An 18316-nucleotide genomic window follows, 5' to 3' on the forward strand; every position below is an offset into this window, starting at 1 on the left:
CCTATCCCTGTCAAGGATGATAAATGAGAAAAGAGGCTTCCGTTCTGTAGGGAAGTGCTGGGGGGCTGAAAGAGAGCGGGGCTGCTGGCCATACCTTTGATGTCGTGACGGAAAAACAAAAAATGTTCATTCCAGATTAGTAAGTAAGCACGAGTACACCCGAACTTATCTTGTTTATGGGCAACCCGCCCTTGCTCTCAACCTGCGGGACTCTTTCTAAAGCGCATCTGGAACCATGGGATGTCAGCGCCACGAGGGGCAGGCGTTCAGCAGGAGCGAGGAGGGAAGGGATGATGTTGGGCGAATCCCTGGGTTGGCCAGACATGTTCTCAGAAGGTATTTCACTCACTGTTGCAAGTCTTCGCCTCATTTTACAGCTGAGCCACGTAGGGGCGCCATGATTGGAACTCACGCCTTTTGACGGAAAGTCTGGGATGAGATGGCGTAGCCACAGTACCAACCGCACCGTCCAATGGGCGAGGAGTACGGAAGGCATGAGGGAAGGGTGGTGGATGCCCCCCAGTGCTGCTCTGTGTGGTTCGGTATCAAGCCAGAGAGAATCAAGTTCAACTCAGGGCAACCCCATGTTGTTGGAGTAGAACTGGGTCCCGTAGGGCATCCAAAACCCCAAAACGCAACTGCCAGTAAGTCGATGCCGACTCAAAGAGATCCAATAGGACAAAGTAGGAATGCCCTGTGAGTTGCTGAGATGTTAACTCTTTAAGGGAGTAGAAAGCCTTCTCTTTCTCCTGTGGAACATCTGGTGGTTTTGAACTTCTGACCGTAGCCCATCATGTGACCATTATGCCGCCAGGGCTTCTGGGGTGTGTGTGGGGGGCTTTTCCAGAACTAGACAACTGTGCCTTTGTTCCAAGGTACTTCTGTGTGCAGTTAACCCCCCACCCTGTCTTTCAGGGAGCAGCTGAGTGTGTTAATCCGCTGCAGGAGCCAGGCACTCCCTGAGGTTTAAGGGACCCAGGCAGTGCCCTTTGTAAAAAGCAGGAGGGTGCAGACTCTCCTGGGAAGAGGTGCCCTCCCCAGAGACAATGAGTTTATAGACAAGCACCTCTGGGTGCTCAGGAGGGAGACAGAAGAAAGAGGAGGGGCGGTGGTATTTTATCCACCTTACAATCCTAGCCCGCCAGCCAGGAGCGCAAGGAGTGCTGAGACGCCTTGACTGAACCCTCCTCCCATTGATTAGAATCACGTGAGCAACGCCTCAGATTTGTTTAAGAGAAGGAAAATGTCCGAAGAGGTTGGGAGGCAGATGGGGAGAAATGCAGCTCAGACTGGCTTGTAAATGAGATGGCAGAAACCGGAGCGGGGCCCACAGCTGCCGGAGGCTCAGCCTCAGACCAGCCAGCGACTGAATCCATCTCTATATAAGGACTTGGGATAAGAGAGGAGACAGTGGGGCAGCAGCAGGCCAGCAACACCCCGGCAAAACTCAAACGACCACAAATTAACCACCAAATCTGCACACTTGTCCCTGGAGCTCAGGGACTGCTGCTGTAACGTTTAAATAAAGCCCTGTGAACTTCACAGCCCAGGGGCTGCGAGAAGCGGCCCCGGGTCTTTAATAGAAGGGAAAGGTAGAGAATATTGAATTTCTGATTAGATCAGCTGCCTGCTGCTCACCAGCCCGGCTCTGATTTCTCCTGGGCCGTGGATCATTTTGATGACCGGTGAATGAATGATTATTATCTACATCATCTCACTTCGGCTACAACGGCTGGCAGGGACGCCAGCTCCAGTGGTGAGGTGGTGGAACAGCCATTTTGCGCACTTAAGTTGGCTCCAGGTTAGCCCTGGGGACCTGGAAATGGCGGGAGTCAGGCCGCCAGGCTGGGGAGGGGGAAAATGGAAGGCTAGGAGGTGCTGGCCTGCCTTGCATAGTCTGTGATTAGCATCGCCCCCATATTGACTAAGGCGGGCGAGCGTTCCCTCCCTGCCCTGCCTTGTAACGAGGGAGCCTAGTCCCAAGCAGAGCGGCTAGTTACTCCTTGCTAGCACGCACCCATCCATCTAAGAGGCTACCTGCAGGCCAGCGGGCACGTTCTCATCGAGAGTGAGTCTGGCCGGACCAAGGGCTCCAGGGGTTGAGACCCCTCTCTCCCCCTGCGGTAGTTCAGCCAGTGGGTGGGCTGGCGGACACCCTAGGGCCCACAGCTTTGTCTTGCCCCGAACCCCACCAGGGTGTCATCAGGTCCCAGGGCGGCGGGAACCGCCTGCTGTGCGCCCGCCAGGCCCAGAAATCGCAGTCACGTCTCATTGTCTGGTCCCCAGGGCCGCAGGGCTCGGGCCCCGCTCTGCGCACAGACCACTGGCTCCTGACGTCAGCGGCCGCCCTGCCCAGCGAGCCCCGCCGCCAGCGCGGCCTGCGGCCCGGGGAGCCGGCTCTCCGGCTGCCGCGGTCCGAGAGGGCGCCCCCGCGGCCACCGCCCGCGCCCCTGGACAGGCCGCTTCCTGGGCCCCGCTCCCCTGCCCCCGCCTCGGCTCCCTTCCTCTGGTTTTGTCCTCGCCGTCCCTGGCCAGGCACTTTCCATTGTGGGTGACTTCATCGCAGACACAATGCGCCGTCAGTTCGGCGAGCGAGGACCAAGCCAAAGAGTTGGGGGACCAACTCCGGGCTTCCGCGGGCTCCAGCCGGCGGCGGACACAAGGGCGTGTCGGTCCCGCGGCGCCCTCGGCGGGCCGCGCGCGTCCTCTGCTGGCGGGCGGCTGGCGCGGCCGCCTTTGCCTGGGCTTCCCGGCCGGCGAGAACCGGAGCGAGCGACCCCGCAGGACAGGGTGGAATCGCTCCTGTCCAGCCCCCGGACTGCAACTCTTTACTATGGAAATCCTCTTTCTCTCTGGTGCTTTCGAACCGCTGACCTTGCAGTTCGCCTTCCAGTGCGTAACCACTATGCCACCAGGGCCCTGCCTTTTGATACCCAGAGCAGATGTCAACGCAGGAACTCTCTGATTTGCTTCCTGGACCCTAAAAGAACAGGTGGGGTGATTTGGTGCGCACTCACTACTAATGCAATGCAATGCAATGGTCGCCCATCCGGCCAGACTCCTCAGAAGACATGTCTGGCCTTGGGCTTGGAAACTGTCACAGCCTGTCTCACTCGCTGCCCTCGAATCAGTGCTGACTCATAGCGCCCCTCTGTGGGTTTCTGAGAAGAAAGCCTCATCTTTCTTCTGAAAAGTGGCTGGTGGTTTCGAACTGCCGATCATGCAGATCGCAGTCCAACGGGTAGCCACTACACGACCAGGGCTCCTTGGGAAACTGGAGCCCTGCTATTCTGCACACATGATCGTCGTGATGTGGAAACAGCTCTTCGGTAACTAACAATAGCAACAACAAAACGGCGGATGATGGGAATCGAGACTGAATGGATTTGTCCAGCTGATCATATTTAACTTCGTAACTAGAATTCCCTTGTATGTGAATGACTCAGGCAATGACTCAGCGACTGCTCTGAAGGCAGGTAGGAGAAAGATGAGTGTACTGGGCTTTTGCATGACAACAGTTACCCTGTCTTACAGCTGTGGGGCCAATCAGCACGGTCTCTCATAAGTTGTCTCACCTGGTACCTCTGACCCAGACGACCTCTTACCGCGATCTGTTAATAGCTGACTGGAATGTCCAGATTGGAACTTTTAATAAGATTTTCCTGAACACTCATCAGGTTGAAATTTTCACACATAGACCCAGAGTCCGGCTGTGTAGATGAAACATTAAAAATAGACCAATGACTTGGTTGTTGCTTTTTCCTTTTTCAAGTTTCCTGCTGGGCCAGATTTCCTGAGTAGCAGAAGTGTCACCGTCCTGGCCATTTGCCACCTGCCTCAGGAAATCCAGACATTCCCCAAATGTCCACTCCAGCAACATCAGCCTTAGAACTGTGTCTAGGTATGCAACAGACTCATGCTTGTTGACTTGGGAAGGTTGGCGTCAGAAGACAATGGCTATGTAGTAACTCCCAGGTCTGGAGGGGACGTTGTCAGCATCTGAGCTGAGGACAAGACAGGGTAGTTGAACTAGGCCTCCCTCAGCCCTCCCTGGGATTGAATACATAACCCAGGTTGTCGTGGTCAGCTACATGCAGGTCATTTGTCAGAGCTGGCAGTGGTAGCCAGGAAAGTCTCTCTTTTAAGTCACAGCGTGTTTCAGGTATGTAGTGCTCAGGTATGTAGTGGACATACCACAAGGGGGTGGTTTTCAGAAGCAATTTTATTTTCTCATTGTTTAGGATATTAGATGTTTGAATTCAGACATTGGCTTTACATGTTCTCTCAGCTCTGGAGGAGGATCCTTGCCTCCTCAAGCTTTTGCTTCCTAATTCTTTAGAGATCTCCGTGTCTCCATGTGTTTGGATATCTAGCTTCCCCCTTCTCAGTTACAAGATGGTGTTTAATCTCTTGCATACCTCAAAGGAGATTGTGCTAGTCTGGGTAGACTAGAGTAACAAATCCATAGACACTCATGTGTATAAGAAAAAGGTTTATATATAAGAGCAATTGAATAGTGAGTAAACATCCCAGCCCAGTCCAGATCCAGTCCATAAGCCCATATCTCCAATGCCAATCTATAAAGTCCTCTTCAGACTCACAAAATACATGCAATGACACGGAATGCAGGAAGAACACAGGCCAGTGGGTGGATAGTCATGTGGATCCAGTGACAGTGGAAGCATCCAAGAGCTGACAGGGGTCCACACGTGGCTCCTCCAGGTCCAGGGCTCTCGCTACCATCAGCATAGATCCATGTGTCTTGTCAGTAGCAATGTGTCCCAGGAAGTGAGCAGACAGAGAGTGTGTATCCTGCCTCCAATGAGGAAATACTGGAGTTCCCAGAATCCTCGGGGAAGGCCATGCCCACACAGAGGCCTCATTGGCTACATCCTGATTGACAGTCTAGACTCCACTCTTACACTCTTAATCCTCAAATTGACACCAGATTATGTAACTCGCACAGAGATTGACTCAGAAGATGTCCCACACTAATCTTACCTTATTAACATAAAAAAGACAAACCAATACCAAATGAAATTATAATCCCAGACATAGAGTTTGCTACATGTATTTGGAGAGGATCCAATTCTATCCATAGTATTTTACCTCTGGCCTTGCACACCACCCACAGTCTCAGATCACCTCCAAGTTCAAAATTTCATTTTCTGAATCCTCTAAATCAAATATGGGCAAGGCTTTAGTCCATTTGGGGGCAAAATTCCTTTTCCTCCATGACCCTGGAAAATCCACACTACAAATGGTCTGTTTCCAAAGTCCAATGGTGGAACAGGCACAAGGTAAACATTTCTGTGACAGATGGTAGACATTGGAGAAAACAAAGGGACAGCAGGCACCAAGCAAGTTTAAAACCCAGTAGAACAAATGACATTCATTCTCAAGGCTTGAAAATGATCCTCTCTTCTCTGAGGTGATCTGGGTAATGGTCACCTCCAAACTCCTGGTGGAGCCCCTCAGCCCTAGAGATCCATCAGGACAGCGATGCTGCTGCATCAGCTATGGGCAGCCCTGTTCTCCTAACCTATCTGTGTCAGGCAGGGTTCTATAGAGAAACAAAACCAGGACACTTACAAATATATATATATGGATAGATTGATACAGCACAAAGGAATGTAACAGCTAATTAATCCACACAGCAGTACAGAGGGCTTAGTTCAACTCAATTCCGTGGAACAGTTAATGTACTGGAAGTCCTTCAACTCATGAGGGCTGCCAGGTCTAAGGTCAAGGAAGCAGACAGGTGATTCTTCCCTTGGGCAATGCAGGCAGTCTGCCCACAGGCAGCAAACAGTAAGGCTGGTCACCAACAGTCAGCAGCTCAGGAGCTTATCGAAGCAGACCGGATGCGATATCGAACTCAAGCAATGCAAGATGACAAGATCCACCAGCCTCAAGCTCAAGCGATGCACATACCAGCATCATGTGGAAGCAGGTCTCGAAGAACCTCAAGCTCTAACAATGCAATTCGCAGGTTGGCTGTCCCACAGGTAGTGTAGAGCACAAATTGAGGCAGAGAACTAGCCAAAGTAGCCGCATACTGGTCCATCACCAGAGAGCAAGAGAGATAGGGGCAGGCCTTGCTGAACCATTTATTTCTTTGCCCTCCAATCAAACTGTGACCTGATGAAACCCACATGTTCTTTTTGGCCAGGTTGGCACATTAAACCTACCTGTCACACCATCTGAGTGGCAAGCCATTCCTTGGACTCCATGGTGACCCAGTCTAAAGCACCGTGGCTGGGCAGCCCCACCCATCAGCTTTGGCTTCAATCTCAGCCCCACACTCCAGAACCAAATCGATGAAGATCTGACTTTTGGAAACTAAGGAGACTGTGGCCCCTTTGAGATACAGGCGACTGTGGCCCCACCCTTTGAAACCCAGAAGGACCTACTTTCCATGCCCCTTTCTACAGTCCTGCTGAACTTAAAGCAACTCCAGGGATGGTCCTTTTCTTTTATTGAAAAATCCAAACAAAAAACCCCAGCTATAGCCCCTTTGCTCTGTTTCCTGCCTGTAAAATTCCAAGTGGCAGACTGTATTCGTTCCCTCCCTTTTTTGCTCTGTTGCCTCCAGTCTAAGCTGGTGGGTTTTCTGTTGTCGGTCAGATCCATTAGTTGTAGGCCTATTATCTTGACCAAAAAAGATTTTGCCATTACATCCTGGGTGTCCATCTAGGACCTGTGTCCTTAGTTTTTGCAACAGAATTTTCCAAATCTTTCTATTCTGTTTTTATTTTGCACCATTAATTTTTTAAAGTCTGTTTTGTTAGCTCTCACATTTTACTATAAATCTTGCAGCACCTAGATGATCTTGGTTAGAAATTTCCTCAGCCAGATATTCAAGTCTGTCCCTTACACGTTCTACCTTCCACCAGACATTTAAACATAATTCAGACAAGTTATTTGCCACTGCATAGAAAACATCACGTGCTCTCCGTTTTTCCAAGCACATGTTCATCATTTTATTTTAAAGCCTCACAGAAGCATAGTTACTGCCGACATTTTTACCAACATTCTCTTGTCAGCATCATATGAATTCTCTAAGATGAGAGTTTCTCTGTAGTCCCTTTCTCTTCCTTCTGAGTCTCCACCAGAATTGTCCAACCAACAGTCTCTTGATGGCAATCTAGACGTTCACTATTGATATTATTATTGTGAGATACCATCAAGTTAGTTCATAATCTTTTTTTTTTTTTAATCTTAATGACCTTTTTGAACCATAGAAAGAAACACTTCCTAGTCCTGTGCCATCCTTAAAATCACTGCAATGCTTGAGCCTATTGTAGCTGCGATGTCAATCCATCTCATTAAGGGTACTCCTCCTTGTCACTGCCTCCCTACTGGCAGGATGTTCTTCTACAGGGATGTTCCTCCCGATAACATGTCTAAAGCACATCAGATGAAGTCTTGTCATTCTTGCTTCTAAAGAACATTCTGGATGTACTACCTTCAAGACAGATATGTTCATTCTTTGAGTAGTCCATGGTATATTCAATATTATTTGCCAAAAGAATTGATCCTTTGTTGACATTCCTTATTTATTCTGCAGCTTTTGCAAGTATATACGATGACTGACAATGCTCTCTTGGGCCAGGCTCACCTTAGGCCTCAAAGTGACACAAAGTGACATCTTGGCTTTCAACATTTTAAAGAGGTTATGCTAGGTCAGGCTGACTCAAGAAATAAATCCAGTGACATATATGTGTGTATGTGTGTGTGTGTGTCTGTGTGTGTGTAAGAAGTAATTATATATCAAGAAATGTTGCAGCCCAGTCCAACTCAAGTCCATTAGTCAAAAACTAGTCCATGAGTCCCTCTGGACACTCACACAGCCACATGCAATGAGGCAGAGTGCAAGAAGAAGAAGATCACAGGCCGGTGGGCGCAGAACCTTGTGGATCCAAAGTCAGTGGAAACATTGCAGGATTCCGGCAGCTCTGAAGGTGGCCAGCAAGCAAGAAGGGACAGGGAGAGGGAGGGAGGGAGGGAGAGAGAGAGAGAGAGAGAGAGAGAGAGACTCAGTCTCACACTTTTATCAAGGAGTCATCAAGCCGAGACTTGATTGACAGGTTAAACTCTTCTTACAGGTGCCATGTTGGCCCAAAAAACCTATCACAGAGTTTTTTTGCAATATGATTGCAGTTCATCATCTGATTTCTTGACTGCAGCTCCCATGGCTATTGGTTGTTGAGCCAAGCACAATGAGATCCTTGACAGATTTGATTTTTTTCTCCACTTATTCCGATGTTACTTGTTGGTCCAGTTACAAGGATGTCTGTTCTTCTTATTGAGGTGGAATCCATCCGATAGTTGTAGTTTTTGACCTTCATCACTAAGTCTTCAGGTCCTCTTCCCTTTCAGCAAGCAAGGCTGTGTCACCTGCATCTCTCAGGTTGTTAATGAGTCTACTTCCAATTTTGATGTTATAGTCCTAATTATATATGCAGCTTCTTAGGTCACTTGCTCAGCGTACAAATTGAATAAGTATGATGAAAAGACACAGCCCTGACATGTACCTTTCCCGATTTGAAACCATGCCTTATCCTTTTGTTCTGTTCAAATGACTTTGGTATATGTACAGGTTCTGCAGAAGCAAAATTGCATGTTCTGGAATTCCCATTGTTTATAATGTTATTTATAATCTGAATTGAGTCATATAGCCCAAACGTCTTTGTATAATGAATAAAACATTGCAAATGTCTTTCTGGTATTCTTTGCTTTCAGCCACGATGCATCTGACATCAGCAGTGAGATCCTTCATTCCACATCCATGTCTGAATCCATCTTGAATTTCTGGCAATTCCCTGTCAATGTACTGCTGCAACCATTTTTAAATTACTTCCAGCAAAATACTTGTCTTTGATGTTCATGATATGGTTCTACAATTTACAGACTCTATTGGGTTATCTTTCTTTGGGATGGGCCCAGTCATTTGAGCAGATAGGAGTCTTCTAAAATTCCTGGCATAAATGAGTGCTTCTAGCATTGCATCTGTTTGCTGAGACATCTCACTTGGTATTCCTGCAGTCTTGTTTTTTACCAATGCCTACATTGCCTCTTGGACTTCTTTCAATATCATCATATTATAAGACATCACCATATTAAAAGACATCATCAGTAAATACCAATCATAGGCTACCTTGTGAAAGGGTAGAATATTGACTAGTTCTTTTTAGTACAGCGACTCTGTGTTTTCTGTCATGGTTATACATTGGTCTGCTGACTGCAAAGTTAGAGGTTTGAAACCACCAGCTGTGCCTTGGGAGAAAGACGAACTTTCTACTCTTGTAAAGAGTTACAGTCTCAGAAATGCATAGGGTTGCCATGTGTCAGACTCAACTTGATGGCAGTGAGTTTGGTTTGGGTCCTGAATTATTTAATATTTCCCCCACAAAATCCATCTTTGATTTTCAATATTGAAAATCAAGGATTGATAGTCTTCTTCAGTTCTACCAGCTTGAGAAATGCCTAGCATTTGGCTTTCTCTCTGCAGCTTTTTGCACATTTTATTTGAATACTCTTCTTTGCCACCTTGGGCCAAAATTTGAAATCTTCTATATTCAGCTCTTTGACTTGAGTACGTCTTTCATTTTCATTAGCTACACTATGCTCAAGAGGAAGGTTCCGAAACTCTCTGATGCCCACTTTTATCCTTTGTTTCTTTTTTGTCTTTGAAAAGACTTTTTGCTTGCTACATGTATGATGCCTTCAATGTCATCCCCAAACTCATTTAGTCTTTGGTCATTTGTGTTCTGTTGGAGTCCAGCTCCGGGAGGGAGGGTTGAACTGGATACTCGAAGGAGGTGTGGAGTCGGCGAACACAGACGAGACAAACACGAGAGATGGTCTAGTGGAAGCAATCTCTGTCGAGTTCTTCCAAACAGCTTATTTATACCATTAAAAAGTTTTGCAGATCACTGCATAAAAACAATGCCTTATGATTAACTCCAAAGTCACTTTTAGTGTTTCCACTAAAATCTGATAAAAGACCATTATAAGGTCTGTACTTTTTTCTATCACTTTCTGTCCTCTTCCTGGTTCTTTCCCCCTGTACTGTTTGTCTTATACGTCACATACTATTCTTGATTGAGGTGTTCAGAAAATTTGGTTAGACTCATATCCTTCTCACTGCCCTAATTTTTGCTCACAATGTTCCTTTTCTCATTGACTAACTTAACACAACGCAACTACCTCATGTGCTACTTCAAAGCCTAATATCTACAAGCAGAGTTAAATGCTTCTCAGAATTAAATATTTTCCTTTACAAACTCTTCCATGCTAACTGTTCCATTGTCTACCTATGTCTCTTTTATTTTTCATATTCCTGAGGCACCATTGGGAGCCAAACCATCTGTTTTTTTTGCCAAAGACTTAATGTTTCCCCCTTTTACATGTTTTCTATTAATGTTAACCATTCTCTCTCCTTCAATGTAAGCCCCTGTCGAAGGTAAAGGGGTGTCAGTTGGGGGAGGCAGTCTGGAAGGTCCTCTATATCAGGGAGGCCAAAGGAGCCCCCCACTACCTAATCTGGATGGAATCCAGGGCTTTTCGGTGGGGTTCATTTTCTCCTCTGACCTCAACTTTTGGGTTTCTTCCTCACTCAATTCCCACATGTCCTTCTCAAAATTCCCAAAGATGTCTTGCTGTCTAAGCCTCTCCAATGCCTCAGTTAAGGAAACCCCTGTCATATTGAAGCAAGTTTTAGATCTGGTTTCATTCGTACTTCTCAAGACTGCCTTCGCATCCACTCCAGGTGCAGTAAACATGACAATGCACAAAATTCTCAAGAATGGATTTAACAACAGCAAACATTTGAGGGATGTTGGAATCCCTCCCTGGGAAACTCTGCTCTGCAGAAGCTTCTTCCACCAGGCTGTAGCTTTGCTAGACAGCATGGCTGGGATGGCTCCCAACATGTCCCCCTTTTTTATTATTTTTCAAATGAAGCCTTTGGATTTCTGCCTGCACCGAGCATAAACTGTGGAAGGTCAATCAGAAGACGACTGGAAGAAAAAGAACAACAAGAAGTATTATCAAAACTGTAACACCCAGATTAACAAAAATTGATAACCAGGACTTTCTTGTAATATATCCAGTTATTTTTTTCTAAGAAAGATTTGGCCACTTCTGAAGCTAGGCGTACAGAGTTTCCAGAGTGACCGATGGCTGTTATACTGGCGTGTAAAGAGGCTCAATCTAAAGAAATGTCTCAATGGTTCCATACTCCCAAAACACGATTCTTAACCTCTTCCCATGGGACTTCTGATTCATTGTAAATTAAAGGAGTGACACAGACCCATTTAAACTGGGGGTGACCTCTAATCATCATTCTAGTTTTTAGAGCCAGAATCTGATCACCCATCCATCCTACTGCCTCTTCTAAGGCACTAACTCATGTGTCAAATTTTTTTTATCAATTTTTGCTTGTGTCATTAAAGCCATGGTAATATTTTTGGTGAATTCATCAACATGTTCAGCAGTATGTACTTCTTGGATCAAAGAAAGCTACAGCAGAGGTGGTCAAGGAACCTATAATAGCAAATAATGCTACAATACCTACAATTAAAGAGGCAACAAATCTTCTTTTTCTTTGCAAAATATCTAACATTAACTGTAAGGCATGTAGTCCCATATCATCATACCAAGGGGTACCCAGTTTTAAAGGTAACATAACATAAGGGGGTTGTTGAACAATGACTAAAGAAGTTATATTCAAATGAGAATAAATACAATTGGTTAAAACACAATTTTTACAATGAGTAAAAAGACCGCATTATTTTCAAATATTTCTAATGTGCCAAAATCACCAGGATATAGAACAGCCAAAGGGAAGTGCACGCAAGCTTGAAGGGCTCTGTATCTGTATTGTTTTTTGGGTCTTTTTAAACTGGCAAGTTGGGTAGCCGTAAAGATCCTTCACAAAGGTGTTTGAACTATTTGCCCATTGGAACCGAAAAAGGTCAAAAATAGGAGAAACCCAGCCTGGGGTTAACCATCTGGCCAAAGGTTCAGGAGTGGGCAAATCAGCATCAGACCAATTAAATCTTGTACTCAGTTTGACTAAATCGCAGTAAGCATCAGTGGGAGATGTACTGGAATAATCACATACATACAAATCTGTACCATTCAAAGGGTGCCTTACTCCTGTTCTGTCTGATCTGGCTCCCACAATGGCACAATCATGCCATTTTGGAAATCCTGTTTTCCTATTGACAGCAAACCAACTTTCATTGGCTTCTGGATAAGGGTCACACACAGGAATTTGATCAGGAGGTAAAGTAGAAGTAGTAATGAATTTAAAATCTGGAAATGAGGGAATTATAAGTGCTAACATCCAAAGAGGTCTCTGCTTGGGTCTAGTTTAAGGTGACCAGATTGATGGGGGGGGTGGTGGTGGTGGTGGGGGTGGTGGTAGTGTTCTTAATTAAAAATTTGGTCTATTTGGACCAAATAGACTGTTCCCTAGCTTTTCATGCATTCTTTCAAAAAATCAGGACTGTCCCGCCAAAAGCGGCACGTCTGGTCACCTTACTCTAGTAACAGGGGAATCTGTGACTAGAGTTCTAATCCCCAGTGATACACAAGGCCCTGGAAGTGGTGTGTGAAGATGGGATCTGCAAATAGGAGGCAGGGGACTATTACCCCTGTAGGTAACATTATATGAACTTTTAGGGTTAATAAAGGCACTTGAGTAAGGTGACCTGACGTCCCGCTTGTGGGGGGATAGTCCCGATTTTTAACAAATTTTCCCACGTCCTGCGGCGTTTTAAAAAAGTCCCGATTTTTGGAAAGAATGCAGGACAAGCTAGGGTATACGGTTTTCGGCTGCCATGTGGCTATTTGGCCAGGATATGAGTTTTATCAATGGTATCCCGCTTTACCAATGTTAAAATCTAGTCACCTTATACTTGAGTGACCCCCAGGAGGGAGGAACTCATTTGTAAAAACTGCCCTTCAGGTGTTTCCCAGGTGACAGGGTGCAAAACCGGAGGTTCTGGTATGTCTGACCAATAGGTTTCAGCTGTGCCTAATCCTGAGAAATACCTGGCACGTGAGAACTGCTAGCAGAGCAGTAAAAACAACCTCAGGGGTGGGTGCCGTTCCTTGTGAAGCAACAATGTCAAGTGCTTTGTTGCTGAGCTTCTTCAGTTGTCCCCAGGTCGGCGGGAAGACAGTGCGGGTGGAGAGCGCGCGGCGGTGACCAGTAGGCCCGGGCCCAGATTCTCTGCGACCTGCCTGAAAAGGCAGACGCTGGAAAGGAGAAACCAAGGAGGGACTGGCTCCTCCCGTGGGGGAAGAGGTGACTCGAGCACTGGAGCGTTAGTCGAAGGAGCTGGACGCGGAGCCTGTCGGAATCCATCAGGAGAGGACTCAGTTGATTCCCTTATGGTTTCCAAGTAGCTGGTGACACTGCTGCAAGGCGGAGGAGGCGGCAGGCCGTCCTAGGGGTGAATGATTCGGTCTGGAATCCACACAGCAGAGTCAGCACCTGTGGAAAGATGCAAGCAGATCCTCGCCCACAGTGAGTAAGTCGTCTGGGCCTTTCCAGGTCCCAGTTAATCAATCTTTCCATTTTACCAGTGGTTTAGGTTTAATGTCAGGGCCCTGAAAATGTAGATACATGGGAGTGTATCCTTCTGAATTACAATTTAAATGATTTATAACAAACAGCATGCTGTAAAATATGACGTGGAGAGTGATATTTAAGCTCTCCTTCCTGCAAACGCTGGATTTGTTTTTTAAGTGTTTGATGAGCTTTCTATTATGGCCTGTCCTTGAGGGTTGTATGGAATTCCTATAGTATGTTTGGTCCCAAAAATGGAACAAAAGTTCTTAAAAGCAGTAGAGGTCTAAGCAGGGCCATTATCAGTTTTATTCTTTCAAGGCTGTCCCAAAATGGCAAAAGAGTAAAACAAGTGCTGAATTACATCCTTCAATGCTGAGGCAATGACTGCGTGTGAGAAAGTATCTATGCATACATACACAAATGAAAGTTTACCAAAACTAGGGATATGAGTAACATCCATCTGCCATTATGTCATTAGGCATCAATCCTTGGAGATTGACTACAGTTGGTAAGGTTGGAGCCTGAGTTGGGCACACGGAACTAAATATAACACACGGAAGCTACATATAACCATTCCAGGGGTCCATTCTGCCACAAACATCCCATAGGGGGATGGACAGTAGGTAGCAAAATCAAAGACCGAGGTTTTAAATAGTTTAATCTTGTTAATTGGTTATTCATTATTGCTTTTTTCACCTTTTCAGTGGCCAAGTTTCCTTCCTGAGTCAATGCCCTAGGTGACTTAGGGTTAGGGTCCCCTTGTAAGATGGCAAAGAAAGGTTTCAAATCATTAGTGGTTAGCTTTAAAAAAGGACGAATCCAATTAACATCCCCTAATAATTTTTGAAAATCATTTAAGGTTTTTAATGAATCCTGCCTTAATTGTATAGGTTTAGTAATTATTTTCTCTCCCAATATTTTCCTCCCCAAATAAGAAAAAGGGGGTTCTGTTTGTATTTTTTTTCTGGAGATATTTTTAGTCCCTGTTGAGTTAGAGCCATTATAGTATCTTGTAAAATTTCTTGCAATATACCATGATTTTGATGGGCTAAAAGAATATTATCCATATAATGGATAACATAAGCTTCCAAATACTTCTCCGTAATTGACTGCAAGGCTGCACTTACATATTTCTGACACAAAGTGGGGCTCTTTGAAAGCCGAACCCCAAAGGAGGCTGGGGTGGAGGCTGGCCTTTAGACTTCTTAATTTTAGATATAATTGCCAAATTATTCATCGAGCCATAATGGAGCTTTTTGCAATGACCTTTTGAGTGAACTAAGGGCAAATCCCAGTCATTGTCATGATATCGGGCAGCTGCTTCTTCTAAGTCAGCTTCATCTTCAGGCAAAGTTGATCATTGCTTTCCCCTGAGTCGGTTTCAACAGTATAAATCTGTTTCCTCTCCGCTTGTTCCGCCTTTAGAGGCGTTTTCTCATCTTGCAAAGAAAGTTTCTTGGAAAGTTGAGTAATCTCTTGTAAGGGGTCTAAGGAATCTCTCACTAAGCTCCATACGGAGAATGTTTCTCCAGGGATTTCTTCACGCCCATGTTCATTATAGTATTCTTTTAATTCTTCCCCTACTTGAGTCCATGTATCTAAACTGATGGTCCCTTCCTCAGGAAACCATGGACTGCATTGCTGTACAAAATTTAAAACCTCTGTTATCTGATGAGTCGACACACGGACCTCTTTTCCTTTAAGAATTTGTTTTAGAATTTCTACAAACAACAGTCGTCTCTTCTTAGACTCACTGTGGCCCATACTTCGAACTTATGTTCTTTATCTGTTCACCTCTTGTAAAGTGGAACTGAGGAACAGGGAGGAAGACAGACATAACGGACAGGACAAGGGAGAACAGAAACAGAAATAGCTTTGTTAGGAGGGGTGGCGGGAGCTCCCTGACCAGGTTCGTGACCTAGCCCAACAGGTCAGGGAAGTCGTGCTCAGCAGCTGGGGGCGAGGGTTTTTAAAGGGGTGGTGAGGAATGTATGGCAATTATGGCAATTAGCATATGGGGTCTGGAAACTCCTAGAATTGCTTGTGGACTCCTTGCGGCTTTCTTTGAACCCACAACATCTGGTTTCATTGGTTATCTTATCTGGCGCTGTCTACTGCTGACCTTTGGGGTGTGCAGGGAAGCACACGCAGGGCCCGGACCTGCTTCAGCTTAGTCCAAATGGGGGCTGCCTAGTTCAGACCCAGCCCAAACATTCCAAACTTCTCATTATTGGTAACGGGGTCACGTTTTCTGTCTTAACTACTTCCTGCTGAGATAGGGTGAAGAAGGGGATTAAGAGTTGGAAGGTTTGGGGGCCGGGCTGGTAGGCAGTGGACTGTAAGGGTAAAGAAGCTGATTGAAGGTCAGATTGGAGATATCTTTTATCCATTCCTGCAAGAATTTAAACACACAAAGAGCTAAAAGCAAAAGGACACAGATTATTATCAGAGACCCGATGAGGGGCATAACCCAGGTCATTGCAGGATTTTGAAACCAGGAGAAGGTGGTGGTGCTCCATTGACATTTCCTGATTTTATTGGCCATGGTGCGGAGTACCCTAACATTTTGTTTAACTATGCCTGATTCGTTGATAAAATAACAACAGTCTTTATTTAGAAACAGTCTCTATTTATCTGCTGTTAATAAGTCAAGAGCGTGACGATTTCATAGGGTGACTTGTGCTAAGAATGTTAACTGTCTTTGGAGGAAGAGGAGAGTTATCAGGTTGATGTCTTTTGCAATAGATGATGGCTACTTTTGCTAGCTGCTTAAGAGCCTGTAAAAGATTAACTATTAATTAATGGGGGACCTTTTGGTAGTCAGAAAATTCCCACTTTTTCCAGATGGTGGCATGACAGTGAGCTATAAGGAACGCATAATTAGAATCAGAATATATATTAGCCATTTTTTCCTTTAGCTAGATGGGAGAGCTCAAGTAAGAGCAACAAGTTTTGCTTTTTGAGGAGTAGTTTTTACTGGGAGGCATGCAGCTTTCCAGACTTGGTCAAGTGAGAGGACAGCATAAGCAGCCTGCCGTTGCCCCCAGGGCATCGACGGCAGAAATGCCACCAACAAACAAAGTTAGATCTGGGTTAGGATCCAGTTGATCAGAGAGTCTGGGTCAGGGCAGGCAGTGTTAGTTCCTCAACTGCCTGGGGGCAGGCATGACCACTAAGTTCCAGCGAGTCTAGGGGCTGAGGCAAGAGGGTTGCTGGGTTTGAAGAGGGGGCCTGGTGCAGTTATGTTAGGATTTTCGATAAACACGCGATAGATTTTCTGCAAGCAGCATGGAGACAGCAAAGACAGGATTCAGTGTGAGAGGAGGTCCCGTAGCCTGTGGGGATACGCTTTCCCTGGGTTAACTTTAGGGCTCTTTAGGTGAGGGCAGTGGCTGCTGCCAGGGCCTGGAGGCAGGGTTGCCAAACCTGACTGTCATATGTAGTTGCTTAGACAGACAAGCTATAGGGGATAGAGTGGGCCCCAGGGGCTGAGCCAGGACTCAGACCGCTATACTTTATTTTTTGCCTGTGTCGAGTAAAAAAGGTTTGGCAGGGTTTGGTAGAGCAGGGGTGGGGTTGAAAGGAAGGCATGTCGGTGTTTGCTAAAGGCAGCTTTGTGACAAGGTGACCAGAGTCTCGCTTTTTGGCATTTTTAAAAAGTCCTGATTTTTGGAAAGAATGCACGACAAGCTAGGGAACAGTCTTGTTGGTCCATATAGGCCAAATTTTTAATCAGGATCTCCTCTGCCCCCTGCCCTGGTCAATGGTGACCCGCTTTAAATCTGGTCACCTTAGAGTTAAACCCTGAATGGTGGGGGTGGGGCACAGGCTTAAACAGATAGCAGTGGAATGAGATAAGTGTGTCTTGGAAGGAGAGAGAAGTTAAGGGAGTTGGGCTGTGTCTGCTTTAGATCTGTTTTAGGAGGGGCTGCAGGTAAAGGCAGAGGAATGTTGACAAGCTGGGTTAAAGGGATGGTGAAAAAGGTACTGTATAGTGAAAGGGAGAACGTGGGACACAAGAGTATAGGGGTCAGGAGCTACTGGGTGTATGGGGATAACAGCTGGTTAATGAGGCGCAGGTCCTGGACCAAGTGATAAGTACCATTGGTTTGTTTTTTTTTTATATTTGTCTGTTCCTATATTAAACATAGATTATTCAGTATTACATTTTTTTAGTCACTTGATTATAAGGAAAATGAAACCCCCAAATGGGAAAATTGACCACTTTTATAGGGCTAATAGTCTTGGGGGGGACCAAAAAGCCATATGGCTAGACGACGACAGAATACTCTTTTTTTTTTTCCTTTTTCTTTTTTTTGTGTAAAGCGCATTTGTACATTCATTGTCCTCGTCATTCTCAAAACAGTTTCTCTCCACTTAAGCCCCCGGCATTAGGTCCTCATTTTCCCCCTCCCTCCCCGCTCCCCCCTACCTCATGAGCCCTTGATAGTTATATAAATTGTTATTTTGTCATATCTTGCCCTGTCTGATGTCTCCCTTCACCCACTTTTCTGTTGTCGGTCCCCCAGGGAGGAGGTCACATATAGTTCCATGTAATCGGTTCCCGCTTTCCAACCCACTCTCCCTCTACCCTCCCTGTTTTGCCACTCACACCACTGGTCCTGTAAGGCTCACCCGCCCTGGATTCCCTGTATTTTCAGTTCCTATCTGTACCAGTGTACATCCTCTGGTCTAGCCAGACTTGCAAGGTCGAATTCGAGTCATGGT

This window comes from Echinops telfairi, unplaced genomic scaffold, assembly GCF_000313985.2.
Source record: "Echinops telfairi isolate 266 unplaced genomic scaffold, ASM31398v2 ScPeMD7_31;HRSCAF=116, whole genome shotgun sequence".
Lineage (NCBI taxonomy): Eukaryota > Metazoa > Chordata > Mammalia > Afrosoricida > Tenrecidae > Echinops > Echinops telfairi.